This window comes from Centrocercus urophasianus, unplaced genomic scaffold, assembly GCF_019232065.1.
Source record: "Centrocercus urophasianus isolate 14NV4802_14NV808 unplaced genomic scaffold, USGS_Curo_1.0 seq_29, whole genome shotgun sequence".
Taxonomy (NCBI): Eukaryota; Metazoa; Chordata; class Aves; order Galliformes; family Phasianidae; genus Centrocercus; species Centrocercus urophasianus.
The window spans coordinates 11,849,856-11,870,481 of NW_024884855.1; the positions used below are offsets into that span (position 1 = coordinate 11,849,856).

Below are 20,626 nucleotides of genomic sequence, written 5' to 3' on the forward strand. Positions count from 1 at the left end.
TAATTTCCCCATGTCTAAATGTATGTAAAATAAGTTCTGATGACACTTTTTCTTATGAATTAGCAGGTCTTGCTGACACAAATCAGGAACTCAATACAGTATTCAGCAAGCACATTAAATCTCCTTCGAACACACCGCATGCTGAGACACTTTGTTATTACCTTAGAGTACTAGAAGCTGGAGAAATGCCAGCTTCTCCCCACTGATTGCAGCAACAATGACATAGACAGAAATAATTAGCTCTCTGCTACTCAGCTGGTGCGGATGATGCTGTTCTTCAAAGCACGATTCTCTCCCTTTAGCTGCTGTGGAGAAATCCTTGATAATTAATCAGCTCTCGGTGACACTGAAACACTAATAAATCCTCAAGAGTTGCATTTAGTGTGTTGTGCAGATGCACAGAGCTCAGTACCATCTGATTCGTGCTTCAGGTTGAGCCCAAGCTGAGGCAGCAGCAGAGCCCAGCTGAGGCTGAAGGAGCTGGGGGAGATTACCCACATGGACCTGTGAGCACTGTGTGCACAGCTCTCGTCCTTAAACCTGGGGGAGAAAGAGCCCTTTGGGATTCCAACAGTATTTGTCTGCAGCAGTGGGGAAGAAAATTTCTTCTGGCAAAGAAAGCCTACTCTGATTCAGTGGCTTTTTAACGCTGCTAAGTTAGGAATCCAGAACACTTGCAGAAACATTTTTCCTAGAAGCTTGCAAAAATCTGATTTGTTTTTTGTTGCCCATTTCGTCGTGCCTCACGTGTACCTCTTCTGCTTCGTTTTCTGAAGTGAGAGCCCTGCTGCTCTGAGATGTGCCTGTGCTGCTCCATCAGAGGGCTCTCACAGCAGTCTGGGGCTCTTTCTCATTTGCAGGAGCGCATCACCACCCAGGGCTGCCTGCATGCTCCTTGTCCTTTTCCCATCCTCCACTGCAGTGCTGGAGATGCAGTCTATGACAGCATCAATTTCTCCTGTTCTTGGCACACACTGTAAGAAAGAGCAAGAAGTGATTTCAGATGTGTCCATCCTACTGACGTGGGCCATAATCAGAGTAAAAAGTGGGCCAGCGTTAGCTCCTGTAGTGTCAGTAGCATAAGCGTAAGTGCCAAGCCATTTTAATTAATTATGTGCTAATAGTGTCCGGGCTGATGCAGCGCTCAGCATACTGTACATGTACATGTTATACTCATCAGTTCTATTTTTTCCTTTTGAATGAAAATGAGCAGTAATCCTTCAATTCCTTGGAAGCCTTCTGTTGCAATCCAAAAATCAGTGCAGTGTTCAGGCTTCATATGTACTCTGCCATTCCCTTAGGCCATTGTTTAGATGGTATTTTTAGGAGTTAAGCAGTGTTCGTGTCCTGTGGTGTCTGCTTTGGCCCAGCCAACTTGCCCTGCAGCTGCTTTGGGGCACCAGGCAGCCGAAGAACCAGGAGCATAATGCCAAATAGGATCGTAAGAGCCTTAAGTGCATAATAAAGCTGGGGGGAGCAGCTATCTTTTAGGGTTTTTTTTTGATGTTTTGCTGTTGCTTGTTTTAGTGTCATCTCTATGGGACGTCTGTGTCGGTCACTCAGCCTTCAGTTGATAGAAAGCCCATTTTGAACGGAGGGGTGTTTTGTGTGCACATCTTTCCATGTGATACCAAGTATTTCAGGAATTCCTTGACCAGCACAAACTGGAGGGAAAGCCAAACATGCATGTGGTGCTGCAATGAGGCCAGTGGAACTGGAGCTGGTTTCTCTGGTAGCAGTGAGACCTGAAGGATGGCAGCTTGCAACCCAAGGCTGACCTGGGAGGATTTTAGAATTTGCTGTCTGGCTTCTGTTCTAATTGTTTTTTAGTGTAAACAATCCCCCAGCCCAGAGTGGATGGCAAATATCAGAATCAGAATAATTAAATGAGTACTAATGAGTTTCCTAAATACATCAAGGCGTTCAAATGTAATAGGGTTCTGAACTGCTGTTAGGTCTTTGTACTGGTGAGATTACAGCTTAAAAAAAGGCACTAGCAACAACAGAAAGGGCAGTTGGTTTATCCTAACCAACCAAGCATGTTCCACACTCACATCTCTCTGCTGTGCAGGCAGACAGCACTGTAACACTCAGTAGTATGGTACAGCAGTCATGCTTGTCTTGGCTGTTCTCTCTCATATTTGGTGTTCATTTTGAGAAGAAGGGAGGATAACTTTCAGTGCAGAGCAGAGGTAGGGGCTGTATGGTAACGTGGATTGTAGCCCCATTGCTTGGTTATATCTATGGTCTGTTCATGTGAGGTGACATACCTGCAACCCAACAGTGAGATCAAGCCCTGTGCTCCAATGGGTTTCCTTTGGTCATGAACAACCCATTGAGCTCTGGCTGCAAATCTACAATCCTGATCCACTTTTTTATTCCATATTAACTTGTTCCTTTGGATTCTGCTCACACTCTGACCCCACAGACCTCACACTGCCCTCTGGGTACTCAGCTCCCCAGTGCTTCAAGGTCTCCTGAGCACACAGACCTTTCTATAGAGAGAGGAGTGGTGTGTGACGGCCACGCCGTAAGACCACTGCCCTGCTCATCGAGGGAGAGCTGTGATTCGGATTAAGGCTCTCTCTTTGCTGCTTGAAATGAAGATGAGTACAGCAGGCAGTTGACTTTGGAAGTTTCTAGTGGTAAATATCTGGAGGCTCCTGTCCCTGTCAAAAGGGATGGATGTTTCAACAGCTAGTCAGCCAATTTCACGCTCAAATTAAAGTTGTCAGTCATCAGGTGTCCTGCTTGGTAGATAAGTGATATTACAGTTTCACATACCCAACCTTTTTTCCATTGGTCAGAATTTGATGCAGAAGCCTCGCTGGCATGCCATTGACACATAAAATGTAGCAATTATTGCTAGCATTTTTATTCTCAAGGTTTTTTGGCGCATTCAGCTCAGATTCCCATTTGCTTGGTTTAATACATGTAAACAATCCAATTTTTCATCAGTTCTGCTCAAGATCTCATCAGTGACTGCATATGGGTGTAATCAAGTAAGCATCGTTTACTACATTCAAAGCTTGGTTTGTTCATTTTCATCAGCTTCCACTTTTAAAATTTTCTAGAACTGCTCTAAATTTTGAATAGTATTAGCCAGGGTTCTTTTCTTTCAGTCTTTTTCTTTTCCTGTTTGAATTGTAATTCCAATTTCCCCCATGTCTTTGCAAAGCCAAATGTGCAGAATAGGTTCCTTCCCATGCTGAAATAACCTGTCTTATGTATACAAGATGAATTTTGCTCCTAAACAGTTCTGAAGAAGTTGCTGGTTATGTAATAACTACTGAATTTGTCATTCAAATTGTTCTTACTTCATCTCCCATCATTCTGCTCCTCTTCACTATACACATGTAGTGGAGGAGGGGGAAAAAAAAAAGCTGTAGTGAAGATGATGACAGTAATCTTGTGAGCTGGGTGAATTTGTCTAGCAGCTATTTTGCCCCACGAATGACAGAGAGTTATTTTTTTCCTCACCCTTTCTGTTTCTTCTCCCTCAAGTTTACAGAGCTCCTTTGGGTTAAATAGAAAAACTGCTGTGTGCCATTGCTGGGCATTGGAGTACAAAGCCACGCTGCCTGCTCAGTGTCAGGACTCCCAGTTGACTTGCTCATCTTCTGTGCTTAGAATTTCATAGGTACACATATTATTGATGAGCACCTCTGAAAATCCATCAAAGAAGAAATAGGTTTATCTAATCAGGAAAGTGTGTTGGACTTATGGGGAACTTGTTTTTGTAGTGAGTAACCTCCACCACATCTGACATCTTCACATTACCCAGCTGCTGCTCTTCAGAGCAGTCTTTCGAAGGGCAGAAATCCCCAGTGCAGTGTTGGAGGATTGAGGCTTCGAGGCAGAGGTCAGGCAGAAAACCCTGGTTTGCATCTCAAGCCCTACGTTTGTAACCTGAAAGCAGAGCATTTTTAAGCCATGCATCATTGCAGTGATTTGTTACTTAAATGATTGAGCAGGTGATGATTGTAAAGAGAAATTCATAGAATCTATAGAGCAACGTGGTTAAAAATCTTTTTGCAGTAAGATACTGATATCGCATTTATGATATAGGGCAAGCTAGTCACATACAGGGTGAGAACAGGAAAGCACCATTCTTCTGTGCTCCTTCCTTCCCAGTCATAATTTCTCTGCCTCTTTCCTTAGGCTCCAGTTGCTTGCTCACTAATGCGGTAGTGACTGTAGTTGCAAAGGTACCTGTAGCTTTACAGGCTGTTAGGCTTGGATCTCTGGTATGAGATAAAAATAGATTACCTATTTATACTATCCTGTATCAATAGGGCAAGGCAGAGTTTTTTCCCATTCCTCATCTCTGACTGTGGAAAAATGCTAATAAGTCAGGATTGGTGGCAGACAGCACAGTGGAAAGTTCCTGTGAATCAGTGCTTCGGAAAAAAATGTGACCTTAACAAAGCAGAAACTGGAAGCAACCTGCAAATGGTTTGAATTTCCAGCTGATGGAGTTAGGTTAGTCATCAATGTGATTTCTGCAGCGTTGAGGGATGTGGTGTGTTGATGTAAAGCCTCCTCAGCACCCGTCCCACCCACGCTGCTGGTCTCAGCAGTGCTGGTGGAGGTCATTAAACACAAAGGTTCAAAAGCTGTGAGCGGTGAGAGCGTCACTGCTGGTCACATCAGGTCCTGGACAGCCCTCTGTGCGAAGGTCTGCATTGTTTGCAGCCAAGCGTGTGAGAACAAGAGGTGATTTGCTCGGTGGAGTTAGGAATGATTGCTGTCACTGGTTTGTTTCCCAAAAAGTAGAGCGGATCGTTTGCAAAGGCCGTGTCAGAGCTGGGCTCTGAAGGTGCACACAGCCAGGGCCCCGTGATGCTGGTGCCAGCACTTTCCTGGAGTTGCTGGGAGGTTCTGATGAACATTTTGCTGCATCCAGTGCAGTGCAATGCAACGCAATGCTCTGAGCAGCAGAGCTGTCCTCTGCTGGTTTGTTCTGTGTGAAGAGCTCCCGCCCTGCTTCAGCTGTCTGAGGCAGAAATAATGAAACGGGGATGTTGCTTGGTTGGAGGGTTTTAAAAAATTTAAGTCAAACATCTTCTGATGCAAACCAAAAAGGGAGTCGAGGTGTTGAAGTTGCATCCCAACTTGAGCAAGAATCACAGAATCATAGAATTGCTCAGGTTGGCACAGAGCTGCCCCAGCCTGGCCATGATCTCGGTGTGAGGGTACAGCTTTTGTGTCCTTCTGCATTTTCACAAACAAGTGTCAGGGCTGACTCGATTCCTGTTGGCTCCACAAGCAATCTGCGTGGAGCTGCGGGTGCTGTGAGCAAAGCATGGTGACCTGAGCAGGTGGCTGCTGAGCAGCTGTCCTGCACGTGCCTCTCAAAGATCTCGTGCTATGTCATTTTAAATGCAAAATAACTTTAATCAGAAAAAAAAATAGGGATGTTGAGTGCCGTGATTTTAAATGTTTTGTTAAGCAGAAAAAAAACCAAAGCCACTTCTCTTCCCAATTCAAATTAAGAACCGAGTTCCCTGGGTCAGTGTTAGTCAGGCTGCTCCTACCTCAAGCAGATTCTCCCATCTGTGTCCCCAGCCTCGCTGCCCCTTTGCAGAGCACAGAGCTGATGCCCACCCTTCCCTCCAGCATGCTCTGCATCTCACCCTGCAGCACCATGCACAGCAGCAGTGAGGGCGTGCAACTCCGCCGTGCTTTGCAGGTATCTTCCTCTCCCCAGCGCTGCTTGGTTTCACTGCCGAGAAATTAGACCAAATGCAATTTGAATTGTTTTGCAATGAGTTGCAGTGAGGCAGCACTGTCAGTTTAATTAGCTCTTAACTCCAAGCTCGAAGCTTCTAATAAAGGTGCTCAGGAGCATATGGGTAGCAGAAAGAAAACAAATGATGGCAGGGCTGTTTTTAATGAGGATGAGGTGGCGTTCTTCAGAAAGGAACTGTGTACAGAGAACAGCCCTGTGATTCACTGAGCCCACAGTCAGCTGTGTGATCTGGAGCAGAGGGGGTGGGAAATCAGCTGGGAAAGGATACATGCTGTGTTGGGCTGTGCACAAATGAGTTTTGGGAAACAGTGTTTCCTGTACCAAAGATCAGCCTGGGCTGGACCACAATGTTAAGTCCTATTTTCCAGTGTTTTTAATGGATTTAGACAAAACAGACCCTGTGCTGGCCCATTAAACCTTGTCAGATGTAATCTCTAACAATTTTAAAGGAAAGATTCTTAGAGGCATATCCTGGAAGGTAACAGATGTCTCAATAGAGACTGAATCTGCAGAAGACTGAAAATTTTACAGACCAATTTTACAGTTGCTTATGTGTTGACCAGAGCCAAGAGGGCTGCTCCAGCCTGAGAAGGTGGGTGCAGGTGGGAGTTTGCTGCTGACAGCTCCATCACTGTCAGGCTTTTGTCTCCGCTGATGAAAATCTGAACTGCAGGCAGTGGGACTGGAGCAGCATTCGGTGCAGAGGAGGCTCAGAAATCCCTGTTTGTTCCCGTATGCATGAGTTGCTCTGCTCACATGCCATTTCCTGAACTGGATCTGCATTTAGCTGTAAAGTCCTGAACATGATTGACCTCTTCTGACATCCTGGTGGCAGGAGGGTGCTCTGGGGAAGCACTAATAACTGTTGCTCCAGGGGAACCAAGAAGTCTTATTCTACTTTCGCCTCTCTGCTTTCTCCCCTGAGGGAATGAGGGAGGTGGATGCAGCTAGCGGTCATCTCTGCGGATGTCAGAAGAGGATGAATAATTTGTAGTATTTATTTGACTTATTTAGCACATTTTCTCCCCCCTGCCACCTAAAATTCAGCTGAGGAGCTAATAACTTTCCTGGAAATGAGTCATCATAGCAAACCTTTCTATGACCAGTTCAGTAGTTTATGGTAGGTAGATCATCGACAGCATTTGGTACTCAAGATTATAGCTGTTTTTATTGGGCATTTCGGTCTCGGGCAATGTGGTAATGCCCTCATTTGAGGGACAGTAGATATATAAATCAGGTGTTTACCTTGATGAATCAACCATGATGACTTTTTAAGACTTGGCTTTCTGAAAGCATTTGCTGTCTCTCTTTGCTTGAACTGCATTCAACGTTCGTGGCAACATGTTTGCTAAGAAGCTTGAAAAAAAATCCAACAAAGATACAACAGCTACAAAGGAGGAAACATATGTTTCAAAGTAAGGGAGACTCATTCCTCCAAAAGCATTTGTATATTTTTTCAAGTCTCCCAATATGAGCAATTTTTTCATTTATCGTGAAGCAGACTTGAAGCCCAACTAGACTTGAGTTGGTAGCAAAACGCTCTCAAAATCTGCCACTAGAGGAGAAACAATATGTTGCTGTATCCAAAACATGCAGAGGGGAATTATGCAAAGAGATTACTCATCACTGGAGGAAAGTCTTGATTTCAAGTTCCCAGCATTGATTTACGTCGGGACTGCAGCACTGACATCTCTGCCTTGCGCAATAGGAAAAGGCTTTTGCCTCCCCTGCAGCTGCTGCGGGCTGAGGCTTGACATAACTGACCTGAGCCACGATGAACACGTCTGCAGCCTTGAATGCAGCGGCACAGAGCCAACATGGGCCTGCTCTGGCAATTCCAGCTCAGGCGGGTGGCCAGCAAAGGAATCGAGCCCTGATTCGAAGAAGAACTGCCCCAACTGCTCACCTGTCAGCTGTGCTTTCAGCTGGCCGCTCACGTGGCACCTTCTGTTCTGCTGGAAGGTGAGCATCCGGGGCAGTTCTTCCTTGAATCTGTCTGTCTGGTGGCTTGTGTTGACAGAAATATAATGAAGCTGCACATGATTTTAGCAAAAAAAAAGAAGCAAATCATAACTTACTATGTTCCATAGCTGCTATCCGTTATTTCTGAGCTTGAGAACAAGCGACAAGGAGTTAATGCAGTTGCTGCAGAGATGACTGCACTGTCTGAGTTCCATGGCTCCACCAAGCTGCAACCCAGCTGACTCACCCTATCTGGGAAAGGGAGTTTCGTGTCCTTATTGCCTCCCAGAATGGCTTAACTGTTGATGCACAGCCCCATGAGTTGCTTGGGGAGAACCCTCCTGCCTTCTGATCCTTATAGAGGAGCATGTTTGGGGTTTTCTTTTCCCTCTGCCCTGACCCAGGGAGCAGCCCTGGATCCATGAGGGCACCTATGGGCACAAACATTCAGATGGGGAAGTAGGAGAGCAGAAGCCATTAAGAAGGGAGAAAAGGAAAAAAATGTATACTAAATATAAAAAATATTTAGTATTCTTCATTGCCTGCAGCAGGTTGGCAGGGGTCAGCGATGTGCTCCCTTGGGAAAGCACAGCACTCTGCAGAGCTTGTCCCTGCATGATGGGACAGGTGAACAGGGAACCACAGGGCAAGAGAAGAGAAAGTGAGATACAGAGAGCAGAACTGAGGCAGGAGACACAAAGAGGGAAGAATGACCAGGACCCAGAGACCCAGAGACATCCATCTTCCCTGTGCACGTTAGGGAAAATCTGATAACACGAAGTACTTTAAAGCAAGTCTTTGTGCTCTGCTCTGTGTTCTCTACTGCGTATATGAGGGACCTGCAAGCCTGCAGTTCATGTTTGGGGTTGGCAGCCAAAGGAATTTCTACTCCCCATTGATTACTGAGCTGCTGGGATGCCACCAAGCAGTGCCACTCACTGCGCTGCTCCTGCTGTCAGCTCTGAGCTGTGGGGCGGTGTGTGGGGAGAGCAGCCCATCTGCCCTGACCCCGTCCTACCTGCACTGCTGTCCCAAGCAGCTGATGGACACCTTGTTCTGCCCAAGCAGTGTTTGGATTTGGAGAGTTCACTGGTTTGGTTCTTTGGTTTTCTGCTGCGTTGTGCCTTTCTGAACGTAGGTGTGGGGCTGGCAACAGGCCAAAGAGAACTGAGGGGCTTTCTAACAAACTCCGTATGGGATTGGGATGGCAAACATGTTTTTCTCTTGTATTGTTGCAATGGGTTGTTTTGCCTGCTTTTTGGGAAACAGCAGGGGCTTTCTTTTCCCCAATTATGTGAATAATTAGATTTATTTTAGTATTTACAAGAGATTGCTAAACACTTTGGTTTCAAGAAAGCTGGGAAGTCAGCTCTCTTGGGGGTGATGCAGTGAGTGGGTGGAAGAGGCCACAGTAGGGCATGGCTCTGCCTCTGAGGGGAAATAAGAGGCGCCTAAGAGTGCCCAGGTGCCCCCCATGGTCTGAGGTGTTTGCAGAAAGGAACAAGTTTCTAAATTATCCCTTAGCAGGTGACTGTGTTCTGCCTGCAGGGCTCGGCTGCCTGGGGAGGCTGCTGGCAGGGCAGAACCGGGCACTGGCATCTTCCAGAGATAGCTGGGGGGCTGTGAGGTGAGATGGCACCTAAGGTGAGAGTGGTTTTACTGTTGTGTTGGGGTTATTTTGTCACCAGTCCTGCCTTGTGTGGTGCATTGCTGGAGGATGAACTAAGGTAGTGCTGTGTGGTACTCTGGCAGGGAGCAAAACAAGTTGGTGATCATTTGTAAATAATTTCAGCGGACATTACCATTTATTTGCTATGTGCTTTCTCTTGGCTGGGCAGTTCTGAGTTCTTTGTGTTGTGGTGTACAGCTCCTTGTATTGCCTGGTGAGTTTGTGCTTATAGGAATGTGACTTAGAGGGCTTCATTTTAAAGAGCCTGTATTGCCTTTTCTCTTGGAAGAGAGGCAACAAGTGGTCCTTCCACCAGACAAGGTCTGTCCAGCTCCCCAGCCTGACAGCATCCATTGCAGTCGTGCAGCATCCACAATTCGTGCCTTGCAGAAAGGCAGAAGTTGGATGTCGTCTTGGAGATGTCTTGGGGTTTCCAGGCCAAAGCTCTTTGGCTCCTTTCAACAGGCAATGAAAGCAAATCATGAGCTCTTTAGGGCTGGGACTTCTTTTGTTACTTCTCTGATGCTGAGCACAGCAAAACCTCAGTCTTGGGAATCTGAGACCTTACCCAAATAACTGAAGGATTGCAGGGCTGCCAGACATGACCAGGAGTTGGTGGAGTCATACATGAAGGTGTGTTGATGTGGCTGCACCATTCCTTATCATGTTTTCTCTCATCCATCCCCAGGACCTCCCCTGGCACAAGCTCTCTTGCTCCCTTGGCTGGGATGAGGTGCTGTGGCCCCAGACATGGGGCACACTGAGATGAACTGAGCAGCATTTTGAAAATGTCTTGAGGTAAGCTTTGCCAAATGATCAAAACTTGGTAAAGAAAGCAAAGTATTCTCATCTCTCTCTCTCTCTCTCTCTCTCCTTTTTTCCTTCCAAGTGCCCCATTTTCAAATCTGTCAGTGCTATTTTTTTTTTTTCTTTTTTATTTAAGAGGATCAAACAAACCAAAACTGTTTCGTCTTGGTGCTGAGCAAGACCTCTTTGATTCGCCCCAAATGATGGTGTTTTGTTGTTCAGCATTTAATTTTCCTGAGGCCAGCTGCACAATCATTCGGCATCAGTCAAAAAATGTTTTCAATTCCTTGCCCATTTGTGGTCTGATAGATCCTCCCTGCTTTCCTGCCAGTTTGGGCAGTCGAACTGTGGGACCCCCATGTTCTTAGGGCTTGTGCCTTTGAGGCAACTACTGCTCCAGGAATAGAGAAGCCAACATGTCCAGATGCCCCAGCCAGTGGCTCCCTGCATTGTCTGATGCAGACTCCCGATTTATTTTGAGTGTCATTCCTAGCAGCCCACCATCTAGCATGAAGGAATTCTATCCACTCATACAATGAGAGCATTTCTTTTCTGGCTGTTGCAGGATGTAGTAACATTTGTTTTTAAAAAAATAATCTGTTTCTGAGAAGGAATTTGTCCCATTGTTGTTTAGAATAGTAGCAGTAATAACAATGCTGAAAGCAGAAATTAATAACCAGATAGAGCCAGGGCTAGGGGTGAGAAAATTGCTGCAACTGCTGGGAGCAGCAAAATAGCTGTGCCCCAGCTGTTTTCTGCCCTGCTTAGCAGATGTCTGGAAAGCCACTGCTGCTGTTCCAGAGGGCCAGAAAGATGGAGCTAAGCACCCCCAGCAACTGCCAGAATTCTCCATAACAGTATATGTTTTCCCATCCTACAGATAAGAAACAAGACAGACAATCAGTGCTTTTCTTTATTTATATAGCAAAGGTCGTATACTGCAGAACAAAGAGTTAATTTATAATACCCCATCCAAAGCTGTGTTCTCAGTGCAGGAGAAGGACTCAGTTAATATTCAAACATCTCAGTGCAGAACCTGAGCGGAGATGGAGAACGTTGTCCTGCCAAGCAGTGGGGTGAGAGAGAAGGGAGCTGAGCAATTAAGTGCAGTGTGACTTTGTGTGTGATGGATGAGGCATTTTTTTCCACTGACACAGCAAAGCCTCAATAATTGTCAGGCATGGGCTGACAACTCTGATCTCTGTTTGAATGTTGGGAGTAGCTCTCAGTGGGTGGGATTCTCAAAATTTGGGCTATATTTGCAGAGCAGCACAAGTGCTGAGAGCTCCTGGGGGTTTGTCTGGACCGTTTCCCTCAGCTGGAGGGACTTGCAAGTTCAAATATATGTGGATAGGATGAGAAGCCAGAGGCTCAAATTGCTTCTCTGGAAATTCAGGTTGAACATTTGAAAATACTTTCTAACAATGAGAACAGTGAAATATTCATAGAAATGGCAACGGAGGGCTGTGCACGTGGCATCACTGGGGTTGTTAAGAGCAGGTTAGAAAAACATCTGTTAGGAAAGATGTAGGCTGATGATCCTGACCTGAGGAAGTAATATGAATTGAACAACCTCCCAAGTTCCCCTTCAGGCCAATTTGCTTTGCTTCTGCAGTGTTGCATAGCAGTGGTTAGCAGATAAATTGTAGTATAGCGATTCCAATGATTTCTTCTCCCCAAAGTACATGCTGAGAGTTTTCTTTCCAGTGTAGCATGAAGACGTGTTTCAGTCAGTAAACATGCATCTCCGAATTAATACCTCAGGATTATTAAATTGGGAAGAAAAAGGAACACTTTATTTTCATAATAAGGAAATGAATTTTCAAGAGGAAAAAGAAAGAAATACTCACCTTATCCACCCCCAGAAAAAAAAGATGCGTCAACTGAAGGATGTTTATTGCTAAATAATGAGAAGAGATGTAGAGTAAAGCAAAAGTTCCTATCTTTGGGGAGAAAAGAGAGGAAAAGAAAGGAGTAAGTGCACAGATATGGGTCGAACAAAACCCTGAAAGAGAAAGAATTCCTAAATAAATTAAATTATACATCTGACGAGCACAAACAGCCTTCTACTTTCAAAAGGGATTTAACCCAGTTCTTCAAAGAAACAAAACCCAGCAGTAATTAGTAAAGTGCTTTTATCTCTTCTGGATTAGAGTATCCCATAAAGCTGAATTCCTAGAGGTGATGTTTCTCCTCCCCAGAATATCAGTCCTTAGAAGATGTTGCACAATTCTTCTGCTTCAGCCCAATTGGGTGCTGAGGAAGTTGGACTGCCTGGGCTGTGCTTATTTTGCTCATGAGAAAGTCAGCTGTGATGAGACCCCTGATAGAAAGATGAGGAAAACGTCAGGAAACTGGGACTTGTCCTTTGATGTTCCTATGAGCTACAAATTTGGCCTTGAAGTCCTGCTGGCCTCCCGTGTGCTGAAACGATTTGCACCCAGGGTGCATCTGTGGCACGTGGAGCAGCACCTGTGCCTGGTGTGCGTGCATGATGAGGTTGGGAAAGCCCAGCCAAGGCTGGGAGAGTGCAGGGTGATGTGGTCCCATCACTTCAGCCAGGGGAGCGAGCACAGGGAAACGAGGCATCGCAGACACGCTTGGAGTGGAAAAATACAACCTGGATAGGACATGTTTCTAAACTACCTAGGGGAAAATGAAGATCAACTCACGTGCTGCTGCCTTTGACTTGTCAGCCAACAGATGCGATACCAGCAGCTCCAGATCTGCATGCTGACCCGAGTTGGTGTTAGGAACCAGGCATTCTTTCTGGATGGCTCCTCCAGTCCAAATGTGACTGTGCCATCAGTCGCTTCCCTGCAGCAGAAGCAAAACTCCTGCTTTCCGTGTATCCCAGGTGTGTTTCCAAAGCAAGGCAGCTCACAGCCAGGGCAGCTCACATCCACAGAAGTTTTGGTTTTCATGTGATGCCGATCAATGAGCCCGATGCAGCCGTGGGTAGGGATCATTCCCTAATTCCCTGGGTTACATGAGGAGGCAGTGGGACAGCTGCAGTGCTTAGTCCTGCAATTGCATTGCCTGGTTCAGAGGAGATGTCCCAAGGGCCTATGGCTCTTTTTTATTTGTGTTTTTTTTTTTCTTCCTTTAAGTGATATATTTATCAGAACAAAGCATGAATGCAGTAAGTAAAGCAGCTCTCAGCAGCGCTGCAGATATGCAGGCAGATTGTTGAGGTTTCAGCTGCCTTAGCAATTTTGTCTGCGTTTCAAAACAGCCTGAAAGAGCATCCCCCGAAGCCTTCCCTTCTTCCCAGGCCAACTGCAGCAGGCAGAGCTGGCTGCATCCTGCAGATTGCCATGTTCCCAGCCCTGTCTGCAGCCATCCCACTGCCAGGCTCAGACACAGTGTCCCACTGAGTGGCCAATGGCCCCAGCACTGCCAGGCCAAGCAGTTAGACTGGAGGCTGCATGGCTTTGCTGTGCTCCTACGCTCACCGTCTCATCTGCAGAAGGTGGCATTTCTGCCTCTGCTGCAGCCTTAGATAATGCTCTGTGCCTGCTGTCACTGCTCTCCCATAATTACCAGAAACATTGCTTTAAGAAGTTACAACTTCCTGGAATGATGTGAAAAATGAACCGTTTAGAGCACCAGTGAGTAATAGGTAATTGCAGGCTGGAGCATCTTTAAACACTTTCAGCCTTAAGTACATTTTTGAAGAGCGTCGCTCATTATTACCTTGCAGATCTTGATGGAGTTGCACAATCCCAGTAGCCTAGATTACAAATGATAAAAGAACTTTGTACTCAGGGGGACTGCTTGGCAATTACAGCCAGGCCTGAGGGGGGCAGAGGTTTCAGTCCCCTGCTCTGCTGCCACTGCAGCACTACCACTGCGGAGACAACGCAGGGACGTGTGTGTGCAGAGGGACTGTAGTGCTGCAGAGGTCCCTTAAAATCCAGACTCTGTAGAGTCTGATCCCTTAGGTACATAAATGCACCTTGAGAAAAGGAGCGATCCACGAGAAGCTCTGTGCAGGCTAAGAGCTGTGTGTCTGACTCAGCAGCAAAGGTTAAGCCTTGGTTTGGTTGCTGCCAGGAGGAAGGTGCCAAACTTCTCCTGGGACCTTTTCCGGTCTCAGAAGTATAATCCCAGATCTATAAAATGAAGATAATCATCTTCTTTTGTGCACAGATAAATGCATTGACATGAGGAGCTCTAGCTCTCATGCTGTGTATACATGTGGACTTTTAATAGGGAGTGAAAGGCACATTTTCTCAAGCAGGGCTTGGGCACACTGTGCCTGGGCGCTGCAGCGTGGAGAACCCAGCGCTGGTGGCCAAACTTTCCTTGCAGGAGGCAGCTGGGCTGCCAGCACCATGCCTTCCCTTCCCATGCCAGCTCACGGTTTTGCATCCCATCCTCAGGCTGCCCTCTCACCCAGGATGACCCCCAGCAGTGTGCTCTCAGCTCTCTCTGCCTGAGCCACTGGAAATGAGGAAACCCCACCGCCTGGCTGGAGGGAGGAGAGGATGCTGTGCTCCAGCTGCAGGCGGATGCCCTCATCCCCCTTCTGAGGAGACAGGTATTCTCAATGAGCAGGAATGTTCTGTGTGTGCTGAGCTCCAACTCCTTGGCCTAAAACTTATGAAGCTGCATTATTATCCCAGTTTATGCCATTCATCTGCAAATACATTACTAGTATGTTGATGAAAATTTCTTTTTCTCCCGCTTAAAATATTTCCAAGTGCATCTTCCCATTGTGTGCTCACACCATTTCTTGCCAATAGAAAGTAGTTCTCCAGTAGTTCTCCATTTTCTTGCTGTAATGTAAGTTTGAAGGGGAAGGACTGCTCCACTGTGCTGCCTCTAGTGAGCATCTGGCCCTGTGTGCTACCCATTTCCAGGCACTATGTTCTGCACCACACTATTCTGGGAACCAAGGGAAGGAGAGCAGTCCAGGAACAGGAAGGATTACGTGCTTTTATATCTGACTTGTATCCCTGGAGCAAGGAAGGACAGTGTTTAAAGGACTGCCTGCACCATCAGGAACCTGGCCACGTATATGATTGGCATTTGCAGTAGTAATGAGACATTTCAATTCTAATGAGCTCATTACTGTTTTTATTGCTATTGTATTTTGCATTTTCCATGCAAGGAGCTACTTTTCATTTCCACTTTTTACTGTGGAAAGTCTCAGGGCAATCCCAGAGTCTGCGTAACAGAGAGGAATTAACCCCTATGGAGGCAAAGCAGGGGAAGCTGCTCAGAACTGGCCACAGGGGAAGAGGAGAGAATTGAGCTGTGCCTGGAAGCTAATTCAGTAAGGAGATCCTACGCTGCTGTGAAATCCAGGGACAGCGTGTTTTTATGGATGCATCTCCCACTCAGGAACATCTGTACAAAATCAATCTGCTCCTAAGGGGAAGCTTGGCATATATATTAAGTTCTCTGTTGACAGTTTCTTCCAAATATTGATTTGGATCAGAGTTTCTCTGTCATTTTGCACTGTTTTGCTTTAATGATAAGACAAAAAAGCTTTGGCTTTGCGGCAGTGCTCAAATTCCCAGTATTGCTCAGCTGGTCTGATCCATGCCCCTCCAGAGCCTTCTTGTCTTTTTTGAGATCCAAGTATGTGTGCAGTAGAGCAGTCCCCAGAGACACCTCGTGTTGGGTTCCAGTGACCCTGCTGGCTTGGATTACTTTGGCCAGGTTCCATTCAAGCTCTGGCTTAGGCTGCTTGCTGTTACCTTCCCCAGATGGATTAGCAGACACTCTCAGCTTTAGCTCACAGTGAATAGGCAGTACCTGGGAAAACAATCCTCTGCCATCCTTCAGGCTCCATGATGGGGCTTAGTGAGGGGGTTATTAGAGTTAGGGTAGTATGGTCAGGTTGAGGTTGGACTTGATGATCTGTAAGGTCTTTTTCAACCTGAGCAATTCTATGATTCTGTGATCCAAAGGGGCAGCTCCACCACGACCCTGTGGATGTTTGCAGACACATCAGAGTGCAAATGAGACATCACTTCAAATCAGCTGCTGGAAAATCATGTAGCTTTGACACACTGCTGTGTAACCAGGCCAATTCTAATGGGGTAGAGAAGCAGTTAGTTTGCATAGTTATAGGGGTGATTGAGCCTTGCTCTGAGTTCATACCAAAGGATAAAAATCCACTGATCTGATTGATTTAGAAGGGATATCATGTTGGTGTGCATCCTTTTGGATATTCGAGCAGCCTGCTTTAACCTAGGCAGGTGGGTGAGAAGACTCCAATGTGGAAATGTTTATCTCATAGGCTGGATGCTGCGTCAAAGTAACATACATTTTTTTTTTGGCCACCAGTAAGGGGAAAGACTCTTAGAGCCTCTTTTCTGATTTTAGACAGAACTTGGAAAGCCCCACCTTTTGTATTGTCTGTACAGCTTAGACACATTCTGCAAGTTGTGTGCAAAGTCACACAAACAGTTGCTTGAGAAAATGAATTGCCACCAAAGAACACAATTGAGAAGAAAAAAAAAAGAAAGTGTGTATGTCTGCTAGTTGAGCGATTATTTCGTTAAAGTTTCAACTTCTGGCAAGATCTGTCTCTCGTTCCCTCTGTGTCCTATGCCTGCTGAAACATCATCCTTCTTCCGAGCCTAGGGTTAGGGCTGGCCTGGTTTTGATGATCTGTAGACTTTGGTGGCATCTGGCAGTAGCACTGCCAGCTGTTGCAGAGACAATAAAGAAGAAAGAAAGACAAGAGAATTGAAAAAAATACATAAATTTTGACAGTGTCTGTTCAAAGACTATCTTACAAATGCATGTGGGAGTAAAATTTGGGTACAAATCCTCTGTGCCTTTCAGACAAACCTGCTGCTGCCTTATATAGCTCACCAAGGGCACAGGGGGAAGAAGGAGTGTAAATTTGCCGAGGCAGAATTGCATGCTGTATCTCCTTCAGGAATTGAGAAGCTGTTTAAGTGAACCTAGAGTCTTTTTCCCAACACCTTAGAAATTTCTCTGTGTTGTCATTCTTCTGTGAGCTGCTGCACTGGTACTTTGTTTCGATATCTTAGGGAGTGAGATGGGAGAATTAACAAGAGTTTTGCTCCTGGCAAGATCATCTAGGCTATCTGCTGTTGGCTGAGCATAGAAAGTGCCTCCTCTGCAGGTGTCTGAGAGCTCTGGGGTTTGTGACAAACCTCAGTGGGATTCAGGTGAGATGCAAACCAGCAGGAGCTGCTGGGGGTTGGTTCCATCCTCAGGAAGCTGCAGTAGAGGGGAGGGGGGCACACCAGTGTCCATTAGATTTCATGCAGGTCCCATGCAACCAAAACCCAAAGGAATGCTATCGGAGTGATGCAGATAGCCCTCCATGAGGCCTCGTCCCCATGGCAGCTACGTGCTTCATGAAGGAGCTTGTCCCTTCCAGCTGCTCTCAGCATCCTTTTCTCCCTGAGGCTGCAACCCCTTGGTGGGCTCCCATCCGCTCATTAGTGCATTGCAAGCCAGTGCTGGATTTATGCTCAACACCAGGGGCTCTGCACTATGTGTATCTTATCTCTCACTAGTGGTTGTTACATTAAGCTATGATACAGAAAATAGTGAGAAATATCTACAGTGTTACTCCTCAAAAACAGACAAGTTTCTGTGTGTGTGTGATTGCTATGCTCAGTGTTTGATCCCAGCTGGAATCCAGAGGGATGGGAGTGAAAAAGTCAGACACATTTTTTTGCAAACCACAACAACGGGGTTTGGTGAAGGGCAGGACAGTGCAGAAACTGGTACAGTGAAAACAATGCAAACAGTACAAAACCAAGCCATGGTGGCAGATGCTCGTTAATTCTTCCTTTCCACTGTTCCTTCGTGTACATGTATGATGGTTATCATCCAGAGTTATCCGGTCCCTGGGGTTCAGTATGAACCTGAAATCTCTGGTGTCACCTAGGACACGATGTGGGGGTTAAACAGGCAGGGTGGGCAGCATATAAAATAGTCATGAATTCCAATAACTTGATGACAGCTGAATGTTATATTTAGAATGTGATTGACAGGGGTTGTATGAGCAGTGCTGTGTCCAGCTAGCTCTGATGGGCCCAGTAAAGCAACACTGAAGACAGTGACAAAATGATGTCATTGCTGAGTGAAGACAATATTCTGGTACTGAATGGCATTTCTGATGCGCAGTGATCCAAATGCCATCCTTTGCTCACCTTTTTTATGGCTCATTTCTCTATTCTTCAGCTGTTGCCTCTGAGCTCATGACAGAAGGAGGATAAAAGCCCAGGATACCTCTGTGATAGACCCTACCGTACTTTTCCCATTGAAAGAATGAAAGCATTTAATAGGAGAGAGACATTAATCAGTGACTGCAATGTGATACCCTCAAAACAAGGCTCAATGCTGATATTAGTGTCAGTGGGCACTGATTCTAAACATCCAACCTGGAGATGAGGGCAAACAAGTAAGTCAAAAGAAGCTGATACGAATAACTATTTTTGCAGGCAGAGCATCCTGTGCTTCTGCACTGTTTTCTTACCTTTCCTTGCCAGCAAGGGAATGTTTGGGGTTTTTTCTTCTATTCTTCTGAATCCCAGTTGTGATTCTGCTGTCATAACGCTTTGGATCTGGGACAGTAAAAAATTGCTGTGCATTAGCACTTATTGGACTTGACCTGGTAACCTACTGTTCCATGGAAGGTGGTTTACAGCTTTCATTCATGGCGCAGCATGACCTCATTACTGCAGTTCTGAGGGAAGCAGCAGTGTAGCTGCGGTCCTAGTTTACATTTTTTACTTTCTTTCTTTTCTATAGATCCTTGGCAATGGAGAGAGATTGCAGTGCAAGCACTTTTCTGGATTACTCTGTCACCGATGTCAAATCAAAGCATCAAGGATATAAATCTTCAGTAAACATCTGGCCTCACTTCAGCCAGGTTATGCAATGCCTCAAGTACATTCGGCAGCAGATTATGCTGTGTTCTCCATTTGTGCAGTGCAAGCTAATGTGAATATCAAGTCACATCAGTGGTCTGGACAAGTAGTCGAGAGATAAAGACGGCAACCCAAACTGGGAAGTTCGGCCTTTCAGGTAAGATTAAACTTTAAGTTCAAAGCTGCCAGCTATGCTGCATTCAGAGGGTTATGGAAACTACTCACATATTGGGGCTAGAAACTTCAAATCTCCTTCTACCAGGAAAGCATTGCAAACAAACCCTGTGGGTGTTCATATGGAACTGCAGCAGAGTAACACAGCAATGCTCTGGCTGTGCTGGGATGCAGAAATTTGGATTTCTGTATCCTTTTCTTGGATATTTTTTCAGATAAACAACATATCTTTCTCCATCTTGCAATCACATTGATGGGCTTCACTTGTCAAAGCTGGAGCTGTCAAAGCTGGAGCTCAGCTTCTGCCATGGGCCACAGGAGGAGGAAAAATGGAAGAAAAATCCTTAGGGGAAAAAACAGGAAAGAGATAAGCAATAGGATTTCAGTCAAGAACTGGGGCTGATTTTGGTTTTCATGGTAATGGATTTGTTTGAAGAGAATATATTTAATCTATAGATCCAACCTGGGATTACATGGAAAGGTCACTCAACTCTGCTCGTCCTCCCAGTCTCTCATTTCTGTTTGACATCAGCAAAGCCTGAATTTTAATATTTGTTATATTTAGGGCAGATGATCCATGCAGTCAGAATCGAGGATTAGGAATTCATTTTGTAAAGCACTACGTAAAAACACGACAAAATTTGACCCTGGCTCCAACTCTCTTAGTCCACTTGAGTCTAATTGTAAAAGCAGGATCAAAATCTAAAGAGAAGCAAATGTAATTTTGGTGCAAGTAGATGTTTTTGCTTTTGCCTTTTCCCTTGCCCAAGAGCTTCTGTACACAGAAGCACTGAGGTAGCAGAGGGCTGCTTTGTGCATTGATAGTACAAAACAAGATTAGTCAGGAGCAATAGGAACAACCCCAGCTGTTGTCTGCTGGTAGAAACCTTTTAAAAAGAAAAAGGACAGAAAGTTATTCGATAATTATGAGGAAGGAAGAGCACATAGCTTGAAGTGACTGGCTAGTAATCAATTCCTGCTGTGAGCATTTTTGTTCTGACCATACGATATGTGAAGAAAAATGAGAAGCATGCATAAAGAAATCAGCACAGCTTCTTAAGTGGAAAAACAGAAAGTTCACTGAAAGATAAACAGCATAGTCAGCATGACATGAAATCCCATTGTTTTAATATAATATCTACTTTAAAAGTATCAACCTTTCAAAACAATTAAGAGTGTGGGAATAATCATTTTCCCTTCCACTGCAGTGCTTTTTGTGTGTATTTTGAAAATGATTCTTATCTGGTTTGCTTCTACAGCTCCAACTTAAAGGTCATCATGTTCGATCAAGATATCGTCTCGTGACAGCTTTGTTGGTATTCTCAGCAGTGCTTGGGAACAGTGGCTGATCTTTCATCACAAACTGTAAAGGAGGTGGTGCGTGTACAT

The 20,626-nt window shown here is 45.5% G+C and overlaps 1 long non-coding RNA gene across 5 annotated transcripts in view; it reads left to right on the forward strand.

Annotated features, from left to right (window-relative positions):
* Positions 1-20,626, forward strand: part of LOC122165161 — a 151,923-nt gene that overhangs the window by 103,314 nt on the left and 27,983 nt on the right. For 4 of the 5 annotated variants that reach the window (XR_006170411.1, XR_006170415.1, XR_006170414.1 and 1 more), the window contains exons 3-5: positions 10,072-10,181; positions 18,945-19,220; positions 20,497-20,614. This is a non-coding gene — a long non-coding RNA (uncharacterized LOC122165161). Of the gene's footprint in view, positions 1-10,071; positions 10,182-18,388; positions 18,595-18,944; positions 19,221-20,496; positions 20,615-20,626 lie in introns of those variants that run through there. The other variant, XR_006170412.1, reaches the window with a different exon arrangement.